Source organism: Notamacropus eugenii, chromosome 3 (genome assembly GCF_028372415.1).
Source record: "Notamacropus eugenii isolate mMacEug1 chromosome 3, mMacEug1.pri_v2, whole genome shotgun sequence".
In the NCBI taxonomy this organism is placed as follows: Eukaryota; Metazoa; Chordata; class Mammalia; order Diprotodontia; family Macropodidae; genus Notamacropus; species Notamacropus eugenii.
The window spans coordinates 22,174,861-22,198,456 of NC_092874.1; the positions used below are offsets into that span (position 1 = coordinate 22,174,861).

Here is a 23,596-nt window from a genome sequence, read left to right on the forward strand (position 1 = left end):
TGGTTGTCAGATAGATACTCCATATCAGATGTTATATGCAAAAAGTCAAACTTTCTTTTTATTGAACTCCCCTTTAATAAATCTTTAAAATAATTGCCAATTAAAGCCTCAGTTTTCTGCCAACTACTCTACACCATGGACTGATGAAAAAGAAATTCCTCTAGGAAGCATCTTATAAAGAAAGGAGCAAGTTGACTTTAGTCTTAGGCATAACACTCCCCTCCCCCTCCAATCCCCTGGGCCTTTAAAATGACTGAATAGCTCTCTTCACCTGCAAACAGAAGGACCTTTAAGATCCTGTAAGTCAGTTCTTACAGAATCAACCTTCTAAGGTGCCAATGCCTGGCCAAGAGATGAATTGATTATGATCAAGACGCTCCTTTGAAGGACCAGTAGGTGGAAAGAGTCTGATGAACCTGAAGTCATTCAATCAACAAACATTTATTATGCAACCTACTGTGTGCCAGGCACGGTTCTAGGTGCTAGGGATAATAGGCAATAAAACAGTAATTTTTCAATTAGGTTTCCTGAGCAAAGTACAATACCTGTTTTACATAGTTATCTCAGAGCATTAATCAGGGCAGGGCAATGGGTTTTTGTCCCAGGATGTCAGATTTCTAGGGCACAGAATTCAGAAAATTCTGTCATGATTTGCATGTCTTCAGCTGTGTAGGATTCAATCCAATTCAGCCAGTGCTTATTGAGTGCCTACTATGATCCAGGCACTGTGCTAGCCTCTGGGGGATACAAAGGCAAAAGTGAAGCTGGCCCTGCCTCAAGGAACCTAGCTTTGAATAAAGAAAGAGCAGAATTAGTGAAATAAGTAGCTAAAATGGGAAGCTACCAGATGGCTGGGGTGCATGCCCTCAGTTCTGTGGGCTAGAGCCCTCTTGGCATTGGCTTCATGTCAATGTCCTGATCTCTGTCCCCCTTTCACCAGGCCAGTGTCCCCCACCCACTTTAACTGAGGGCATGATGTACAAAATTCCTGAGTCATCTGTATATCTAGTCCTTTCTATTGGTCCTTATTTAACATTCTTGCCACAAGCATCTGGTCATAAATTTTGCCTTTAGCTCAGAGATTCTCAAGTAGGTCTTGCTTCCTGTCTTATTTTCAGAAATAATGTTTTGGAAGGATCTAGCCCAATAGAGTTGAGTTGGCAGAGGGGAGGGGCCTCAGTCCACAAAACCATGTGTGAATAAGATAAGAGCCTGTATCCACCACTGATTAGCACACCACATCAGGAGAAATGAGGGAACAGACTTAATGGAGATTTTAAAAGCTCTGATTTTCCTTCCCGTTCGATTCTGATTAGGTTTTCATGGGAGTTAGTGCAACCACAGGCATCCAACTGAGAATGCTGAAAACTGAGTTGGGGTGGTCCATTTCAAGCAAATCCACAAGTTGACTCAAGAGGCAAAGAGGCAGATTCCAAGAACCATCAAAGATACAGTAGAAAGATGGTAATTAAATGACTCATTTCTAAGAACTTCCAAAACTCCAAGCCCCAGGCAAGTAGCAGATAGAGTTCTCCAAAATATCACCAGATAGTGTTAATGAAGCACAGGCAGGGCCACATGCCATATGTAACTCCAAAGTGGACAACAGGATCCTCAGTGGTTCCAGAAGACAATCACTTATTCATTCAATAAACAACTAGCCATTATTATGTTTGGAGTGCCATGCTAAGTGTTGGCAGTGGTAGGCATGTAGCAGCCCGAGTTCCCCTCACATGTGGACCCCTAGGTTCAAGGCACATTGTGGGTAAGCAGCGACTCATGACCATAGTTCATGAGCTCCTACCCAAGTGTTTCTTTTCATAGTAGAGAATACATTTTTAAAATAAAAAAAAACATTTAAGCAACATAGTAAAATAAATGATAAGAAAAATTTCTCTCTCTCTCTCTCTCTCACACACACACACACACACACACACACACACACACACACACACACACACACACACTGGAGTATACTCTCCCAGAAATGGAAGAGAGGACATACATAAAAAACACACTTGACTAAGAAACATGCACAATCAGGGATTATGCATGGATGGGCATATGTGTGAGGGATGTCCAGGGCTAGGGAACATATGTAGAGGGATGATATATACATGAAACATATGTGGTCAGGGAACATGGAAGGCTGGTGAGTCAAGGCCAAACAGGGCAAGTTAGATCTTCTGGCAGGACCTGGCTTAGAACTCTTCTCTGCTTCTGATGCTGCTTCCCTGCTCTCTCTCAGAGGCACCCATAGCCTCCCTCTTATCCTCATTAGGCAGCCAGCTAGCATCTCCAGTGAGTTACTCTTGGCTGGGCACTGCTGGATTCCCACTGCTGGGAAGCCTCTTTTCCTGTAAAGGGAGAGGTCCATCCCCTCTAGGAGCTCCCAGAATCAAATCAGCTAATATTGGTAAAGCACTTTGCAAACCTCAAAGAGCCACGTAAGTGCTAGCTATATCATTACTCAGATCTTTTGTTGCTTCAGGTGATCTAAGCTGCCACATAGATCCGTCTTTAGAACTTCCCACCATGCTGCCTGCACTCTGGCTAGCATTCATTCTCCCTGCCTCCCACCCCTAACCCCAGCCACCATTGTAGGGAATCCATCCCTGAGATTCTAGGCTCTGATCAGCGAGCCTTTGCTTTATCTGGCTCAGTGAATCCTCCTATACTCCTTCCCAGCTCTCTACACCATGGTCACTTACATGGATCCCTTCTACCAGTTCCCATCAATGTGCTGTCTTCTCCCATTAGAGTATAAGGTCCTTGAGGGCACAACCTATCTGCTTCTTCTGTTTGTACCCTCAGTGCTTAGAATGGTTCCTGGCACACAGCAAAAGCTTATGAAGTGTGTTCTCTATTAATCTCCTATACTCCTATTCAGGCTCCCTTAGGCTAAATTCTTGTTTGAGTTAAGCTTAGGCAATTCCTTTTAACTTCCCTAGAACCCCTGCTTGGCAGATTGGGTGACTGAAAATCATCCTAGAAATAAGACTGAAATAACTTGGGTGGAGATGTGATGAGGAGAACTTTTTAACTCTTGGTTGCCAGTCTGAATCCATACCAATTACCCTGAGAGCTAGAATGAAGGGGATTGGCTGGGACTAGTAAACCTGATGACCTTTAATCCTACTCCCCACCAAAAACCAGAGCTGTTGTGTTCCCTAAACACCAAGGCCACTTAAGTAGAATAGAAACCCTTATTTCTAGAGCACTTTAAGGTTCACAAAAGACTTTCTCCATAGCAACCCAATGAGGTAGGTAAGGCAAGTAGTTTATTTCCCACCTTATAGTTAAAGAAACAGATTTTCAAAGAAGCTAGGTGATTTACCCATGGTCATGTGGCATGGTCAAGTGGCATCATTTAGAAATGAACTTAAACAAAGAGTCCTCAGTAGTTCAAGTCCAATGCTCTTTCTACTAGGAAATTTCTATGAAAGAAGTGCAAACAGCATTGAGTGATTAAACTGTGGAGAGATGACCTTTGACTCAGAAGATTAGGGAAAGATTTCTAAAGGTGGTTGTATTTGAGCTGGACATTGAAAGACAATCAGGAATCTGACTGAAAAAGAAAGCTGCTGCAAGCAGGAGGAATCATGAGTGAAAAAATGGACACAGGAAAGTCAGGGACGAGTTTGACAGAACAAGACTAGCGAAGAGGATGAATGAAGGGGACCCTAAAGAGATACAGAGAGATACACAAATCTCTTGATTTGAGCAGGACCTGGTGTACCTCTAGATTGGAAGAGAACAGATATTGAAGAGATCAGAGAAAGGATAATTAGGCTTTTAAAATTCTACAGGGAAAACTCATCTTAGAGGTGAGGGAAAGCTCCCTAGAACAAAATCTCAGGAATTTTGTTCATCAAATCAAATATTCCAATTAGGAAGAAAGAAGATAGATGTCTGAAGAGGTGTAAGGAAATTTACAAAGAACTTTGAGCAACTTAAATTTCTAAAAGTCTGATTCAGAAAATGGAAGCAAAGACCATTAGTAAGGAGGAACAAAAAGGGAGGGTATGATCCTATAAGAATAGTGTCAGTCTCAATAAAGCCCCGGATGAATCAGAGGACAATCAAGGACAACAAAAAGGAGTTGTTGTTGTTGTTGTTTTAACTTTGGGGAAGAAAAGAAGACAACGAAGAAATAGGAGTGCTGCTCAGGGTGGAAGGGATGCTGATAACGTATGGTACAGAGAAGGCAGAACTACTCAATCTCTAGTTTACTTCTGTTTTCTCTACCAAAGAAAATGATCTGTGGACTGGAGAGAACAGGACAAAACTGGTGAGTAGGAAGTTAAAACCCATGACAAATAAGGAGTTATTTTAAAGAATGAACTTCGGTATCCTCAATGAGGCTGGGTCAGTAATCTGGGGGTAGCAGATGTAACTGCTAGGTGAGTATAAGTGATCTGGAAGAGGCACCACAGGACTGGGGATGGATACAAATGTCTCAAATTTTAAAAGAGGGAGGGATAGAAACTTAACTTTTTTAAAGTTCACTTTTTATTGTGAACTTAATTAACAAAACCAGATAATTTACTATACAGAAAGGATAAGAAAGATGTTTTTATAAGACTTTTGTTAAAAAAAAAAAACCAACTTTTAAAAAGAAGCGTCTGTGTATATGTGTGTGTGTATATAAATAATTTAACAGGGTAGTAACAAAACTGTTGCCTTTGTGTTCCTTTCTATACTTTTTTCTTCTGTATATTTAAAAATATTTTATGAATGCTCTTTTGCATATCCATTACTAACATTTAACTTCTCACCCCCACTACACCTCCCAAATGGAAGTTCTCTCTTGTAATGAATATGCATAGTCCCATAAAAGAAATCAAACTGTTAGCCACATCTGAGAATGCCTCACTCACTCTGAACCTCTCTGTCAGGAGGGGGTGATATGTTTCATCATATGTCTTTGGAAGGAAGTCCAAAGTTGGCACTGCTTGGATCAGAATTCTAAGTTCTTTTTCTCTTTGTCTTTTATTGTCATTATGCCAACTGTTCTCCTTTTTCTTTTCTTTTCACTCCTCATCAGTTCATACACATCTTCCCATGTTTCTCTGAAATCTCTTTGATCATTTCCTAGGGTTCAATAACATTCCAATACATTCATCCACTACAATTAGCTCATCTATTCCCCAACTAACATCTAAGATCATAACGACATCTAGTACTGGAAGGAGCCTCACAGACCATCCTGTCAAATCTCTTTGTTTTACAGAGAAGGAAACTGAGACCTTGAGAAATTAATTGATTTGCACAAGATCTCATCCATGGTAAGCAACACACTTTGGATTTGAAACCAGATCCTTAGACTCCGCATCCTGCATTCTTTCCAGCAAACCATGGCTATTGTTAAAGGGGGAATAAAGAAACAGAAATAGAGTATGCATAAAATATTGTTTTACCAGCAAAATGTTATTTACAGTGGTTTCCTGATTCTGTAACAGACCTTGTCCTCGCAAGTAGTTTAAGTATCTTACATTAACGTTAAGATATGAACAACGTCCTTATTACAAGACCACAGTCAGGATTAGGTTCGTTAATTCCCCATATCAGGCTCCATCCAGTATAATTCCTGGAATGGCTGCTTGATGTGATTGATTACTCTCCACATTATTGCAGTATTGTGCAAAAGTAGATGGCGCCAATGCCTACAATGATGGAAGTAAAAACAGCAGGAATGGGCTGCCAAAGGTGGATCACATAGGATAAGCACTTTTGGTCCCACGGGACAGATACTTGACTTTGGTAGGGGTTCAACATCTATGGCTGCAAAGTGGGGCAGAGCCTGTCAGCCCCAGGAGCTGTGTTGGAGTTTCGCTAAATGGTTTTTCATTGTTACAAGGGGTGGTAGAAAATTCTGTCTGTCTGTGTTCATCTTTAGTTTTCAAAGAAGACCCTGACATCAGAGAAATAGTGACTTGACTTGCACTTGACTTTGTTTTGAGTAAGGGAGAGCTGTGCAAGGTCACCAGCCTCACTTTTTCCTCCTGAGTCATCTGGATCCAGTGACCAGATATTCATCAGGATGACTGGAGATGGCCCAGGATGCAATGGGAGACCTTGACCTACTCAGGTACTCACTTAGAGTGAGGCAATGCCCATTCAGTGAATAGACCTCTTTAAGATTAAGAAGAAGAAGACAGAAGAGGAGAGTGAAGGCAGTACAGAGTAAACTTACCAACAACAGTAATGAACACCCCCCCTCCCAACTAAACAATAGCCCCACTGAAGTGTGTTTTAAAAGTCAACAGCTACTTGAGAAGGCCAGAGAGAAGCTCACCCCCCCACATCAAAGTTTACATCAGGTTAACCTTGTCAAAAGAGGCTAAGCGAGTGAGAGAGAAATTTTTTTTCCAATGGGAAGATGTTTCTCCTTCCAAAGTAAACAGAGAAACCCAGAGGGCTAAGTATGACACTCAGCCAAGCAAGACCAAATTCACCCATTTATTTTTTGCCAGCAAGATTTGCCAGACATTGTGTAGACATGTACCCAACTCAACTTCCCACCTTCCCTGATTAAATCATCCTTCTCAAAATCCCTGTGTTTGTGGATGACTCCACCCTCCTTCTCAATCACTCAGGTTCTGAACCTCTGTGTTACTGTTGACTCTTCCTTTCACCAGACCCTATTAATTTAATATCCCTGGTATTCATCCTCTTCTACCCTAGTTCAGACATTCATCTCCTCTTGCCAGAATTTTTGGTCCTAACTGGCCCCCTTGCCTGTAGTCTCTTCCTTTTCCAACTCATTCTTCATGTAGCTACCAAAATAATTTTCCTAAGACACAGGTTACTCCCCTGCCCATAAAAACTTCAGTGGCTCCTTTCTGCCTGTGGAATAAAATGGAAACTCCTTTTTCTGGCATTTAAATAATTCCCCCAATTTGGCTCTATCAGCCTTGTCCAACAATATTCATTGTTCTTCATCAACTCTATATTCCACCTAAATTGAACTTCCCTGAATGTGATGTCATTTCTCACCTCCAAGCATTTACTTAAGCTGTGCCTCATACCTGAAACACACTTCTTCCCACTTTTCACACTATTGAAATCAAGGTTCAATTCAGCCAGCATCTCTGCCAGAGAACTCTCCTTCCCTCCCTCCAGGTGAAGTGCTATCCACTCCTCAAATCTTTGAGCCTCTTGTCTAGATTTCCCTTTTGTCTCCCATCATATCTATCATGTTTCATACTGATCTGTCTCTGTGCTGTATCCTCTCCCCACCAGCCTCCCTCTGTATAAACTCCCTGATGGCAGGGGACTCTCATTTTTAATATCTATATGCCCAGTACTTAGTACAGTGTCTTACAATATGACATTTGATGAATATTTCTTCAGTTGAATTGAATTAAGATTGCTGCCACTTAAAGCAAAGTTAGATTGCAAGTGGAGATGAGCTTTGGTGACCTCAGCCTTCTCTTTCTTCTCCTTTGTCATTATCCACTTCAGTGACTCAGTGTCCTCTGCTCACTCCCATTTCATAGCTACTTGGGGGAGGGAAAAGTGGGGGCCATTGGGGGGAGTTCTTCCCAGCACCTAGCTCTCTACCTACATATCTCTCCATCTATCCCCTATCTCTCCCTATCATCAGTACAAGTATGTGTATATATACACACAAATGAACATATTTACAAATATGCATATGATGTATATATACAAATACATATATCACACACATGTGTGTATATAAGTACATACTATGTCTACGTGAACACAAATATACATATATATGCATACACATATAAGTCTAGACTGATATGTGACATCATAGCCCATGACATCATATACACACATATATCAGGAAAGATCTCTTAAATGATGTAGGATTTATTTCTTTGAGAGAGACTCTTTCAAGTTGCATAAATTGCAATCTGGTTGTTAAGTGGCAGTGGTGCCAACCAGTTACAGGAATGAAGAGTGAGACCACAATGTAACCAGGGCAGGGTGACAAATCAGACTATATTACAAGTGATAGAACTGGTCATTGGAGAGAATCATAAGGAAGAAGACCAGGTTCTTGACACTCATTATTCCAGGGACCTCTTTGTTCCCCTTTGGAATGCCTCTTGCATTTCAAATCCCAAGACCATAAATCTTCTTGCTCTCATCTTCATTCTGTTTAAAGAAGGAAAAGGAGGGAAGCAAAGGAGGAGAAATATGCTGGCATTGTTCCCTGTCCCTTAATAAAAAGGGTGAATTTGTTAGTAGGCATGAAAGTGAAGGACGAAAAAGAGGCTGGAGCCAGGGCTTTGTTAATGTTATTAAAAAACCAGTCGGCTAAGGACTGTCTTCAGGCAGCCTCATAAAATGGATGAGTCGCCAACTAATGAGCGTCATGATGTGTTGGTACCTGGGATATTGGTAAATTTGTTTCAGCATCAGCAGGGGAGATGATTAGAAGGAGTGACTTAATTGCAAACTTTCTCCATCACTGTGTCAATGGACCTAGGTCATGAGCTGTTTCTCTTTGCAGATCCCATCAAAACATTTTCCCCTCTAACGACCAGCAATCACCTGTCACCTTTCCTGTCCTCTGTAGTGGACAGGTGGAGGCTGATCTGATGAGGGACAGCTGAGAGGACATCCACTGGTTTGGGCCAAGGTCAGATCTCCTGGAGGCTGGATCATACCAACTAAATACATCTAAGTATTCTTAGTTTTTCTTCAGTCACAGACTCTGGGCAGTCAGGGTGGACAAAATCATGTTTTAAAATGCAAAAAAAAAAAAACACCCCACAAGCATAAGACTACGGAAGACAATCAGAATCTAGTTATCCGAATACTGTAAGTTCACAGACTCCAAGTTAAGAATCCTAAATCTAAGAGAAAATTGGAGTCATATTTAGCACCTTCAACAAAGAAATTCAATTCCAGAAAGCAGTTCCAGGAAACTAGATCTGGGATTAGGCGTGGAAAAATGACTCATCTGAAGAACAGACCCCAAACTGTCACAGCCGGTGGAGTAAGTTTGCATGCTCAGGGTTCTGTGACCCATCACCCATTCGCATGCCCACAGCCTACTCTCTACCCAAATGCATCTTTGCTCTTCCTGTGCAGGTCTGCAAACATGGAGGTTGGGCAGGCTCAATGTATGTATCATACTTCCCTTCTTATTAGAAAGAGATTAGATGTGTTCCATTGGGATAGATGAATGTATTGGAATATTACGGTGGTGCAAGAAAGGACACATGAAAAATACAGAGCAGTATGGCAAGACAAACAATTTACTGCAAAGTGAAGGGGATGAGGAGCCAAGAAACACCATATGCAAAGACAACAACAATGCAAATGGAAAGAAGGATAATCACACAACAATCAGACAATTATGTGGCAAAATTACAAAGAGGAAGCTTGGCCCCAAAGAAAAATGTTAGGATAACACTTCCCCACTTCCTCCCAGAAGCGTAAGGTCCATGTGGAATGTTGCATTTTGTATTCATGCTCTGCTAGAGGTTTTCTCTGTTTAAAATTTTTTTTGTCATATAGAACGACTCTCTGCAGACATCTCTACTAGCTGTGTGCCCCTGGGTAAGTCGCTTAACCCAGATTGCCTCCAAAAAGAAAAAAAAGGAATGGTTCTCTAGAAAAGGGAGGAGGAGAAATACAAAGGGGAAAGTTGGAGAGAGAGAGAGCGCGCAAGAAGGGGAAGGGGTGTTGGGGCGGGGGGGGGGGGACAGAAAGATCAATAAATTTTTATTTCAAAAAAAGAGAGATTAGATTTATTCCACTTGGCCCCAGAAGAGAATACCAGGAACAAAAGCTGGAAATTTCAGGGAGCAAATTTAGGCTACGTGGAAGGAAAAACCTGCTAACAGTTAAAACCATACAAAAGGAGAATGCGCTGCGTGAGTCACTCTCCAGCAGCAGTCTTCGAAGGTAGAGGTGGATATTGTTTGCATAGAGGGCGCCTCTTCAAAGACAAGCTCAGCCAGCTGACCTCTAGCTCCCTTCTAATTTGACTCCAGGCTTCCCAAAGCCTTTAAATGACAGAATTGGCCAAATCAAAGCATGTGGAGCACCATGTTTTTGAGACGCTTTAAGGAAGTTTCCCAAGTATCAAAAACACCAAGTACCCAAGTCAGCCCTGGTCAGGCACATCCTAACTGTGCAAAAATCACCTATTGATTGGATTAGATTTGCATAGTGACCCGAGCAGTTATGGGTTTTGTTTGACTGGAGGTCAAACCCGGGCTTCTGCAGAGAAGAAAGAGAAGGGGAGTCAGGAGAAAGACTCCGGTTCTGGTCACCCTGATGTAGCTGAAAGAACCGTTGACTCTGGAAATAGGGAAGCTGAATTCAAACTCAACTTTGGTCCTTCACTACTGACATGACCTTGGTCAAGACACAACCTCCTTATGCCTCAGTTTCCTTATCTGTAAAATGTTAGGGGTTGGATTATTGGCCTTGAAGGTCTCTTCCAGTTCCAAATGTGAGGGAGGCAACAGGATCCTCAGATCACATCTCTAAAGTTGGAAGGTCCCAGAGATCATCCAGTCCAAGCATCTCCCATTTTTCAGATAAGGAAACTGAGGCCCAGAGAACCCAAATAACCTACAAAATAAGTCAATCAATCAATTAAAATTTATTAAGTGCCTACTGTGTTCCAGGCACTCTGCTAAGACATTCCCAGATGGAAAACAGTCAAACTGTCTTGAACTCCAGTCTGACTCCAAAACCACCATGATTCCACCCAAAGCACAACCTCCAATAAAATGGAATGAATCAATGCCATCAATGAAGGGATCCCCTACAGAGCAGGCAGAGGGTCTCAAATGGAGCAGAACCCTTAGACATATCCAGAGGGAGTCTGGCCACTCTTTCCGTGGTCTTGTCACTTGTCCCTGTGAGTGGATAAACTTGGCAGTTGTGGAAAAGAAGCCTGGGTGCAGAGCAGGAAAGGCTTGGAAGGAACTGACAGGGGAACAGTTGGGAGGTTGGAGTGTTTGCTGCTGTTTTGGTTTTTATTCTGAAGAGGCATCTATCTACAGAGTGTACTATGGGAAAGCCCAGCCAGCTTGCAGGGTTATTTCTCTGACTGACTCCTGAAGGTCTGTGCTCTACCCAGGCACGTAGTGACTAAGGAAGAGAAAATTATGCCCTTGGCTCCACCTGGAAAATGTAGGCCCTCCATTTTCCTAAAAAGTAACCTTTGGGGGACACCAGAATTGAAAAACAGAAGTACTTTCCAGTCTGTGGGATCCCTTTTGTATGTTCCCTCCAATGGTGCAGTTCAAGACTTGTCCACACCTCAGCATCCTGTGTGGTTTTACCCAATGGGGTACACAAGCTGCTGTCTCTCTTACTCTTACCCCATGACCAGCACATCTCTTTGTCTCAAACACTCCCTCCTCCGCCCCTTTCCAGTTCCCCTTTTTGTGTCGTAATGTGAGCTCCCTGAGAACACTTAATAAATGCTCCATGCCTGCCTCACCTTCCTTCATGTACTCTAGAATCCAATCAAGCTCACCTCCTCTCTGTTCCTCACGTCTGGGACTCTATTTCCCACCTCTGTGCCTTTGTCCTAGCCTCTCTTATACCTAGAATATACTCCCCATCCCTCCTCACCTCTGCCTCCTAAAACTCTAGGTTTCTGTGAGTTCGACTCAAAGGGCACCTTCTACATAAAACCTTCCTTATACTAGTGTCCTCCCCCTACAAATACCCACGTTTATTTTGTGTTTGCCAGTTTATGTTTCTTGAAACTACTTGAAAGCTACTTGAAAGCAAGAATAATTTTGGTTTGTCATTTTGTTTTCTCAGTATTCTCAGCCTGGCACATAGTAGGCACTTTAAAATGCTTGTTGATCAGGTGTAGATTTTAAAACTTTATAGACATGTGAGTTGTCATTACTGTTGTTAAGTTAGCTAGGTATCGAAGGGGACAGAGGACTGGACTTGGGATCAGGGACCTGAATTAAAATCCTGCCTCTGACGCTTACTAGTATCTACAAATCTCAGTTTCCTCATCTTTAAAATAAGGAAAATAACAACTGCCTCACAAGGTTGTAATGAGGCCTGAATGAGTTTATAGATGTAACTAGAAACCCTAAAGCACTGTATGAAAGCTATTACCGTTGCTACTTTCTCAGTGTTCTTAAAGACTACCAAAATTTGTTATAAAATAATCGACTCACGATGGAATGGAAAGAAAATAAATACTTCTTAATTTTTTAACGAAAAAAATTGCCCCAAATCTCAAATTTACGAATTTCAACTTGCCCTGGAAAGGATGAGGCTACTTTTAATTGCTCGTGTCGCTGCCTGTCTACATCTTCAAAGAAATGATTTTCTCCATGTCTTGAGATGTGAGGTAAACCCTGGGTTCCACTATATCACTATTCTCTCTGTCCCCGTCCCTCCCTCCCTCCTTTTTTTGTCTTTCTTTCTCTTTCTTTCTTTCTTTCCTTCTTTCTTTTTCTTTCTTTCTTTCTTTCTTTCTCTTTTTTCTTTCTTCTTCTTCTTCTTCTTCTTCTTCTTCTTTTCTCTCTCTCTCTCTCTCTCTCTCTCTCTCTCTCTCTCTCTCTCTCTCTCTCTCTCTCTCTCTCTCTCTCTCTCTCACCCTTTCCCTGCTTTCCAGTAAGTACCATCTCAAGATTTCTTTTAAACCACTCTCATGAAAATGCATTTGGGCCTGGACAGTAAGAAATGTGATATCACAGTAAGTCGCTGTGTAAGATGTGACCCTGGAAGGTGCTGTCCTCATCTTCCTCCTTTGGGGCCTGCACATAGCACCTCCCCACCCCACGAGGCCCTTCCCTTGCAGATTTTCCCTGGGAAGTTGAGACGATCTCAAGTCAGTCTTCTGGGTTCCCTGATTCTCAAGGACATAGACAGGGCCCCGGGGCTTGGGGACACACTGAGGCTGGCTCTCTACTAATTAGAGTCTCACTGGGCTCAGCAGAGACCAAAGCCTGCTGTTCACTTTGGTTCTGGGAGGATTTCATGCACTCTTCTAATCGCATTTAAAATGCACTCCCCTCTTTCCTTTGCAATATTTGCTTACATACATTTTCTCACTTTTCTTTCCTTCTTCCCACCCTTCCCACACAGACACACAGAAATAGTTTGCCTGGGCTGGTGTTTCAGGCTGGGTAAATGGCTCGCTCCCTCCACCCCCACCCACCATGACAAGTGGGGAGACTTTCTGAGGACCTTTCCCCAAAGCAATTAAGCAATCATGTTGAAAGAGGTGACTCTGGCCGGACACCAAGGACATAATTATGAACACACTTAGCATTCGAATGGCATTTTCCTCCAAGTGCTTTCCTGCTCCCAGACACAAAAAAACCTCATTGCTTCAGATGATATTCTCCCAGAGACGCTAAAGGGCTGGAAGTCATGGAACACCATGATCCCTGAAGAATCAAAATTGCAAGTGAATCACAGTCACGGAAGAGAGAGAGAGAGTCAGGGTGGGGGCATGTGGATTTGGGGTGCACGAAGTGATAAAAATGCGTCAACAAGGATATCACCATCTGAAAAGGAGGTGGGCCTGGCCTGCATTGAGAGGGAGGGGTGATACTAAGTCTGAGTGTTAATGGGCACCAGCAAATGTGAAAAGAGCCAGAGGAAGCTCCCCAGTGCATTGGGCAGGATCATAGAATGATAGATTTAGATTAGGAAGAGACTGTGGAGGCCCCTGAGGTCAGCCCTCTCATTTTACAGAAAAGAAAACTGAGGCATAGAGATATTGCTCAGGGTCACAAAACTGGTAACCATCCAAGACAGGATTTGAACTCAGGTTTCCTAAGTCTAAACCCAGTGTTTTATCGACCTTGCTACATACTACCGAGATCCTCGATGAAAGATTGATGTTATGGTGTGGGCAAACAATGGGTGAGTCCTGGGTTTTATCATTGGAGAGAGTACCCTCACCAGAGTGATGAGGAGTCCACTAATGGTGTTCATATGCTCTGGCCCTTCTGAGTTTGGGCCCTCTGTTTGCAAAAGGAAGGTGGTGAAAAAACTACTCTTGTGGATAACATGATAAAAAATAGAAAAAGACCCGTTAGGGTCTTTATTACAAGTGTTCTCCTAGAGTAACCGTGAAGCCACCACAAATTGACATTCCAACACCATGCTACCCAGACTGCTATGTGGGGAAGGAAGGATGACCCAAGAAACAGACACCAGAAGAGCAGCCACGAGCCACTGATCCTCCAGCCCTCATCCCCAGGTTACCCTCCTCACCCACCACGACCATGGACTCTGCTCTGCCCAAACCCAGGCCCCCGGGCCACTTCCTGGACATCTTCCAACCATGAACATTTCCTTCCCAGCTCCACTTCATATGTTGTCTTCCTCTCATTAGAATGTAAGGGCAGGCGCCATCTAGTTTCCTTTAATTTGTACACAGTCATTAGTACTATGTCTGGAACACTTAGGACATGTTCATTCTCTCTCTCTGTCTCTGTTTCTCTATCTCTCCGCTCTGCTGCCTTTCTCTCTCTCTTTCTGTCTCTCTCTCTCTCTCTGTCTCTCCTTTCCTCCTCCCTCCCTCCTCTCCCCCTTTATCTGTCCCTCTGTCTCTTTCTCCCTCTCTCCATCCATCTACACCCAAAGAAAGTCCTTGCCGGGGGTAATTCAATTGGGAAAACACCTAGGAACGTGGAAAACAAAACTTCCTTGCCTCTCACAAAATTCCCCCTTTTTTCTTTAAAATTTCTGTTTCCACACCTAAAGCCAATCAACACCTCCTCATATTCTTTCCCCTATGAATTCTTCCTTTCATCTATCTCCCCTTTGTATGAATACGGGAAGGGAGCAAAGCTGACTGACACGCTGACAAATTACAAGAGAACAGCCCCCTTTCATAAGTACAAATACTGAGATTCAAAAGGTAAAGGTAAATTAATGAATTGTCCACTTAGAAGTTCCAACTCATACGGAACATCATCTGATGCAGTTTTCTGATTTGGATGCTACTTTAAGCAGTCTTCAGTCCAGCATCTCTGCATCTTCTTCCCTTTATCTTCCTGTAGAAATCCAGGTGTCCACTCTGCTACAAAACTAACCTTGATACAATTTTAGATGATCATTCCAAAGTTTTTTATACTTATCACTCTTACAAAATCAAAATTGGAACTTTGATCAATTGTCATGTTTAAGAAATTCACATTAGAACCCAGTATTTACATTTTACATTCATTTACTATCATTTCCATCAGGAGGATGAGATTTCACTGGTTAGCCACTACCAGGCTCCAGTACTTACATAAATACATTAAAATAATCATTTTAACACAGTCCATATCACATCATAAAACAATTCCAACTCATGGTCATGTGATGTTTCTTTTAAAACATTTACATATAGACCACAAACCATTTTTCCTTTAATATTTCCCAGCTGAAAGAAAATAATAACTATGTATGATAACCTCACAAGCCCTTGACCTGATGGTCTCCGTACCTTTACTAAGAATCAAAGGACTCTAACTTATTGTTGTTGATCTAAATCCCAAGCCTAATAGCTTAGTTTTAGACTTAACCTCAGATGTTCCCTTACCAACAATTTATGATTTAATAGATCTGTTATTATGCTTAAAAAACTTTTGATTATAAGAAATTGCCACTAAGAGTAGGGACATTGCAGGAAACAACATCTCCCTAACTTCATGTCAACTGCAGGCAGAAGTAGATTGTCAACTGGCATTCAGCCAGGCTTAAAGTCTGCCAGGTGTCAGTGGGGAAATTGAGTCAGGAGAATCCTACCTCAGCTCAGGCTGAACAGCCGCTCTCCCGACCTTCCCATGAGATCACCTTTTGCAGTTCATACCAGCATCTCACAGGCTTACTGGCATCATGGATCAATGGCTCAGACAGCCTTTCTTGCTATCTACACCTGGAGTTAGACTCAGAAGAATAGTCAGTTAATAGTCCCATAAAATCTTAAAATAGCAAGCTCCAATAATCAGTTTCAGATATGACTATAACTTCACAACCGGCTAAGAAACATCTTTTGAAGCAAGTCTTAAGTAGCTTATATGCCTTTCTATACGTGTTCTAGTTCCTGATTAAATAACGATCATGAAATGAAATTTACCATTAAAATCTTAAGCTATTGCTCTAATAGATTTACATCTGTTTCCCAAAGGAAACTGTTCTGTCACTTTCTAACCCTGCTCAACCTAAAAGAATGAGCTCCACATATGTTAAGTCCAAACACTAACTTCAATTTATGTTCATGAAATGAATTCAAATCAAAACAGAAATACTTAAATTTTCCATCAATGCAAAATATTACCAGAGGTTATCTGCCTCTAAGAAACTTAGCCTGAAATTCTTTTCCCCAAATGAAAAGTGTCTCCGATTTAGTCTCAGTAATTAATTCAGTCAATTGTTTTAATACTAATTTCTTTCAGATCGTTTTGTAACAGGAAAAGACCTCATTCCAAGTTAGGACCTTTGTCCGTTACCCAAAAGAGTTTTGGTCCCATTTGTCTAAAAGGGCCCTGGAAAACCTTACCTTGAAAACTCCTTGGCTTTCCCCATGTGAACTGGCTCTCCTGAGGCCCATGAACTTTTCCCTATCACTATGCTCTATCAAACCAAATCCCCAGGCTAATGGCCACTTCCATCAAGACCATCCTTGGAACTCCCAGATCACCTGGGGCCACCCTGGACTCCTTCATCAGTGAGGGACTCCTTCCTCAGTCCTTCTATAGATAAGATAACAACCTCTGACCTTCTTGGCTGAAAGAATGCTTGGGTTGAATTTGGGTCCCCAGCACCCCCAACCTCAACAATTCCATACAATTACAGCTAACTTTAAGCCCCAGTTTTGTTCTATGGAACAATGATACAACATCACATTTATACTTTGGTTTCCCTTGCTTTATCTAATTATTCCCATAAAATTCAGAAAGAATGTTCTATTTCAGGGATTTTATCTTTCACAAGACCATACCAGAGTACCCCTTTGCCCAATTAATTGAAAACAGCAAGATTCTACTACTTGCACTGTGTTTACCTTTTAAATTACCGGCTTTGATTACAGAAACATGCTATGTAGATGAAAAGCAAGGACTTAGTTAGATATCATCTCCACTTTATAGCCAGATTCAGAAATAGTCAAGTAGGAAAACATTCCTTTCCAAAGGAACACAATGGGGAAACTGAAACGGAAGGATCCCATCCCAGGCTGAGGACAGGATTGTCCCCTGAGGCTTGTACATCAGATGGCAGGTTTCACTAATCAAAAATTTTACTAGGGACCTTCAACAATGGATCCGAGCTCTTGCCTGCTTTGGGAGCCCCTGTTTGCTGCTGTCTCCCGAGGGGGCCTGGGTTATGGAGACACCCTGCTCCCCTCTCGGCTAGCCTGGGGGACCCTCTCGCTGGCCTTTGGCACCGGTGGGTGGAGGGACCTGCGAGACCTCTGGAGATTCCGTCCCTGAAGCCTGCTCAGATCTGTTCCTCTCGGTGCCACGTGGCCGGGGCAGGGCTGGGCTCTGATCTGGTCCGGTGCACGATGGACCTTTCGGGTCAATTTTTCAGGTCTCTCTGGAGCGGGGATCTCCTCCGCTCCATTGTTCTGTGTCTTCTGCTGCTCCAGAGTTTGTTGGGAGTTCTTCTTTACAGATAACCGCAAAGATTATTCTGGTGTGACCTTGCACTTGACACGTCTACAGCAGCCTTTAATCGTTGGCATGTATCTTATGATGTCTGTGGATGCGGTCATACCACCAGGAGAGAAAGTGGGCAATGCAGATATCTCATGCCATTACAAAAAATATACAATGCATCTCTTTGCACATAGAGTTCACACTCACCATTTGGGTAAAGTAGTAAGTGGATACAGAATAAGAAATGGACAGTGGACATTAATAGGGCTACAAAGTCCTCAGTTGCCACAGGCTTTTTATCCTGTGGAACACCCAGTAGATGTTAGCTATGGTGATATTTTAGCAGCGAGGTGTGCATTTACAGGTGAAGGAAGAGTTGAAGACACACACATTGGAGGCACATCCAGTGATGAAATGTGCAATTTATACATTATGTATTACATGGAAGCAAAGCACACAGTCTCTTTTATGACCTATACACAGAATGTAGATCCAGCAATGTTCAAAACCATACCACCAGAGGCTAATATTCCCATATCAGTCAAATCTGATATGGTAATGATGCATGGACATCACAAAGGGACAGAGAATAAAGACCATTCTCCTTTACTACTGCAGCCAAAACGCGAAGAGGAAGAAGTATTAGATCAGGGAAAGCAGAGGTAAACTCATTTCTGGTGGAGAGTCTCATAACTTTTAGCCATCTCCAAATTTTTCAGAAAGCTCCTGAGAGGCGACAAGTAAAGAAAAATCATTCCAGGCTACATAAGATTTCTAATTCTTCTAATACAATAAACTGCTTTTGAATTAAAAAAAATTATTTACTAGGACTCAAAACTTAAATTTGTCCTAAAAACCAATCACTAGAGATTATTTATCCCCAACACAAATTTCTTGTTTAGGAACTCCATATACCAAACAGTTTACACTTTACATAAGAGATTACAACTTTAACAAAGAGAGGCATCATACCACTTGGGTGATCATTTTAGGCTTTTCAAGTCTTAGGGCCCCTGGGTGGGGCTAGGGCCACTCCTTTCCTTCACAGTAGGAAATAGTTAACATCTCTCCTCTGAGCACCTCCAGTTCAGATTAGATGTTAAGAAGTCCTTCTGTAATGACTGGACTTCAAAAGGAAAGGGGAATGGGACCAGAAAACTTTTTGTCTTAAAATTATTCACAGGGCTTCCTGGAGCCAGAAAATTTCCCTTATCTTGTCCCTTATCTTCCAACCCCCCATAAAACTCAGTTATAACAAATTAACTTACAAATATAAATTTGGTAGGTAGACCTTTCAAAAATCATAAAAAGATTTTACAAAATATTTCTTCACAGAACAAATATCTTCCTCTTTTAAGAATAGTTTACAATTTATCACAAAACCCTCATGAACCTAACTGGCAAAAATTGCAAGATCTAAAATCAAGGCCTTTGCACATTTGCCCATAAGCTTCCTTTTACAAACATACTTTTGTAAATGCTTGATTCATAGCAAAAACAATTTTAGTTACAATTTCCTTCTTAACAGCAGAAATAAACTTTTTAACATACTTAATACATCCTTAGATGGAACAGGCTTGAAAAATCACACTCCTATGTAAAAATACATATGTAGTTTTTTTCAAGGATTCTCATTTTCTCAATAGGAATTCTACAACACAGAAACTCTTACACAGAATTCATAACCGTTTTTTTAACCAATTCATCATTAATTTAACAATGCAATTCCTAATACAACAACATTTAGATTTACTTAAAAATTTAAACTATTTAAGTTTACTTAAAACTTAAAATAAGTCATTACTCAGTTCAGCTGAATGCATTTCCATATCACCTTGCATTATAATTCATCTCTTTACCACCACCTGGGCACACTCTACCACCCTGATCAGATAGAGTCATCTCAAATTTGATTGAGCTATTAATTATCAAATCAAGTTACATGATTGTTCTGTCTTCTTAAAATAACTTCCTCACACCCTCACACATACTAAAACCATCTGAAACTAACCCATCCAGAACTATTCAAACTTTCTTATCTGCCTTTCATATCTTTAATCAAAACCCTTTTTCATCTTTCCAAATCTCTCAATCCCACTACGCAGATTATCCAGTTCCTCCACATCTTAACTATAACTGTCTGCACTGGATTCTCATTCTAGCTTAAAGAAAGCAAAAAAGTCAACTCTACCATTATATAGCAAACACCAGCATTTTCACTGCTTATTTATAACCAAATATAAATTTCAAATGATCAAATTTCCATCATATCTTTTTAAAAATCCCAATCTATATATAACAAACTCCAAATTTAAAAATTGTGTAACAATTGCATTAGATTATTGTTGCATCTAACATATCCCCATCCTTACATCCATCTTTGTGTTAAGCACTTTACAGTCATAAATGCTGAATAACAATATCTTTTTCTGCTTAATCCTGATAGGAAGAGCATTCTCAGATGCTGCCTGTTATTGCTTCCAGACAGATTTATCAAACCTGGATTTATAATCACTAATGATAAACATTTTAGCCCTATTTTTTTTCAAATACTCTTGCTACTTAAAAGAAAACTTTATTTATAACTTCCTATAATCTCTTTTTACTCTACTTCCTTAAAGAGATGAAATGCCATCTTCCAGCTCCCCTCTCCCCTCCAACGTCCACCAGACCAGCTCTCCCAGTCTCATTCCAGTCTTTAAATCATATGGGGAGGGGGGTAACCTTCCCCTTATCCACGTGGTCTGAGCACATGGACAGAGTTAATGCTTCTAAAAGAAATGACTGCAATTCTAAAGTGGATTCAAAATTTAAACACATTGTCTTCTGGTATCAGATATATTTACTTAATTTAACATGAAGTACAGATTTTAGCTTTGAAATATCATTAAATCAAAACTCAACTTTTCACACCAGAATGCCAGTATTTTATTCTGCTAATTTCCATTACAAAAGAGATCCTCCTTTAGATAAGGTTGGGAATGGCTTGCCATTCTCTTATCTGAGGAGGAAAGACTTTCCCAGATTCAAAAAGTTTTGAATCAGATTAAATAAAGAACCTCCTTGCCCAGACAAAAAGGCCTAAATAATTTAATACTGACAAAGTGTGACTTCCAAGCATGAAGCTTGGCAACTTAATAACAGTAGTAATTACAAATCACAGTAAACAATTTTTAAATCCAATAACCTTCCATAACTTTGTCTATTGGTTTCCCAATCAGTCTAAACATTTTCTTAACTGGGATGGGGGGGAGGGAGCACATGATCTGAGCACATGGATACTCTACCATCCTACCCATATCCTTCCGCTCCTTTTATATCTCAGATAAACCAAATATTCACCATTTCTTCCAGCTTCTTTGTTCCTTAAAAATAAGTTTAGAGGTTAAAAGCCCTAACAATTTAACTTATCAAAAGAGCCACATTTTTTTTAAGTTGAATACTCTGCAAAGAGCAAAAATCTTTCTTTTTCACCTTCACAAACCTGGCCAGAAAGATTTTTTTTTAAGCAACTTCTTAAAAGTTTTCAAACTTTCTATTAACACTATTATCAAGCCAAATAGTAAAACATCTTTTTCTCTCTCTCTCCAGCCCACTCATTCCTCTGAGGTTGCTATAATCAGGAAGGGAAGGAGAGGGGAAGATTAAGAGATAACAGAATTCCAAGGGAAAAGTCCAGCTACAGCCCCAGTTACTCTGACTGGCTGCATTTACAATTTAATAATACACTTCACAAACACACAAACACAGAACAGATCGGAGCAATACAGTTCCTCTCTTTTTAGGAAGTAAACTAATTTTAGATCAGGCCAGTCAAAATCCAACTATTAATCTCAATTTTCTCTGATTGATTCCAAGCCAATTTCAAAAGAATCCTTCCCAGAATCTAGATTCTCCTTCCCCTCTCTTTCTCTCTGCTCTCTCTCCAGAGCAGAGAGGGGAAAGAATATAGCCAGCATCCCTCCAAACGGGCTTCTGAAGGAATACTCAGAGGATTCCCTCCCAGGTACCATCATCTTAAGAATGCTCACTTCCCATCTTCGGACTTATGCTCCAAAGGTCCCCAAGGACTGGTTGTGCAGACAAGGTAGTACTTGGCCACCAATTTTCCTGCTGTTGCTCAGGTCCCTGACTTATGCTGCCTCCAGTCATTTAATCCATTGTTTTAGCTGTGTTCTTTAGTTCACAATAATTCCAAACAGTCCTGGAGAAGTTAACAGTCAGAAGAGGGGAAACATGCCTATGGGTGCTTGGGCCACTGAAAAAAATCAATGGGCATGCTCCCATCTCCCACAAGCAAGATTCTATCCTAACCTTTCTGATGCTCAGGATCCATGACGAGCCCCCAAGAATTGTTAGAAGTGAGCCCATCTAACAAGCCCCCAACAGTGAGAAACATGCTCACCTTAAACAAAGAAAAATACCTGTTGTGAAATCAGGAAAGCCTTTATTAATCTTTACGTCCATTCCCCCTGAATGGCCAGGTGACCTCCCCAGGAAGGTTACAGGAAGACTACAACACATGCAGAAAGATGGGACTTCTTACATTGTTTTCCTAACTTTGGATCTCCTGCAATATCATGCTCTGGTCATGTGACTCCATGTTCTCCTCTCTGATAGGCTCTTCCTCACCCAGTTCCTTGGGCCTGTGCATTAGTTTCTGACCTCTAATCTGTCCATGCTAGGTCACAACCCTTATCACCTAGGAATGTGGAAAATAGAACTTTCTTGCCTCCCACACCAAAATGCAGGTCTGACAATGTGGTTCCCTATTCAATAAACTCCAGTTGCTTCCTACTACCTTCAGGAGCAAATAGAAAATCTTCTGCTTAGCTTTTAAAGCCCTTTACAACAGGACTTCTTCCTACCTTTTCAGGCTCTCCACACCTTACTCGCCTCCAATGGCTTCCTCCAGGAGTTTATACCAACTGCCTTCTTGCTCTTCCTAAACACACCCCTCCCTCTCTGGATCCTTTGCTTTTTCAGTGACTGACCTCCACTGGGCTTTCTCTCCCCTTTCTCCTCTGTCTCCTGACTTCCTTCAAGACTCACCTCAAATTTCACCTTCTGGAAGAAGCCATTCCTGGTTCCTCACCTCCCTTACCCCACACCTACCTCTCACTGAATCCGTGAGAAATACTGAAAAGAGCTGGAAGGGTCTGACATTAAGAAACATCTGATTGACATTCCATAAAGGAGTGGTTGTCATGGATAAATGAATGTCCTCTGAACTCACTAGGAAGGAGCCCCTTTCCACTGACATTGGAGAAATTCCAGTCAGTGCCAAAGAAGGACATCCCAGTGATGTCTCAAGGATCTGCCACTTTTGTCAGTATGGAGATTCCCTCCACAAGTGCAGTATGAAATCTGCCTCTGTCTTGGGCTGTCAGTAATAAGTAGTGGTAGGTCCTAGGATCAGCAAAGGGTCATGGATTTAGAACTGAAACAGCCTTAGAGTCCAGCCATTTCCTATGACAGATTAGAAAACTGAAATCCCCAGAGGGCAGATGACTTGTCCAGGGTCACACAACCAATACCAGTCTGAGGCAGGTTTCAAGTTGTATGGTATGAAGATAATGAATTTCATGTGTTTTTAAAATAACGTCATACACTTTCAAATTGAGAAGAATAAAAAATAAACATTTCATAATAGCTTAAAAGTAAACATTTGTAGAACTGAACTGAATTATTGCAATGCTTAGATCGTGGTCCTGCCTTGGCAAGCATAGTACATTGGGGAAAAAACTGAATTTGAAGTCAGTTGACCTAGCTTCCAGTCATGGCTTTGCCTGCTGTATGACTTTGAGTGAGTTATTTCCTGTCTCTGGGTCTCAGTTTCTTCACCTATACAATAAGGGAATTGAACTAGACGGTCTCTAAGTAAAGGCAAAAAGCATTTATTAAGTGCCTACTGTGTACCTGCTAAGCTCTGAGGGTCCTTTCCAGACTCTAACTTTCTGGTACTGGGACTTCCCCCTCAAATCCCTGAGGCTAATGTGGGCACATAACAT

The 23,596-nt window shown here is 41.4% G+C and overlaps 1 long non-coding RNA gene across 4 annotated transcripts in view; it reads left to right on the top strand.

Moving 5' to 3' along the window:
• LOC140531089 (uncharacterized) overlaps positions 1-23,596 on the top strand; it is a 47,474-nt gene that overhangs the window by 23,334 nt on the left and 544 nt on the right. For all 4 annotated transcript variants that reach the window (XR_011976270.1, XR_011976272.1, XR_011976273.1 and 1 more), the window contains one exon: positions 8,492-8,665. This is a non-coding gene — a long non-coding RNA (uncharacterized lncRNA). The remainder of the gene's footprint in view (positions 1-8,491; positions 8,666-23,596) is intronic.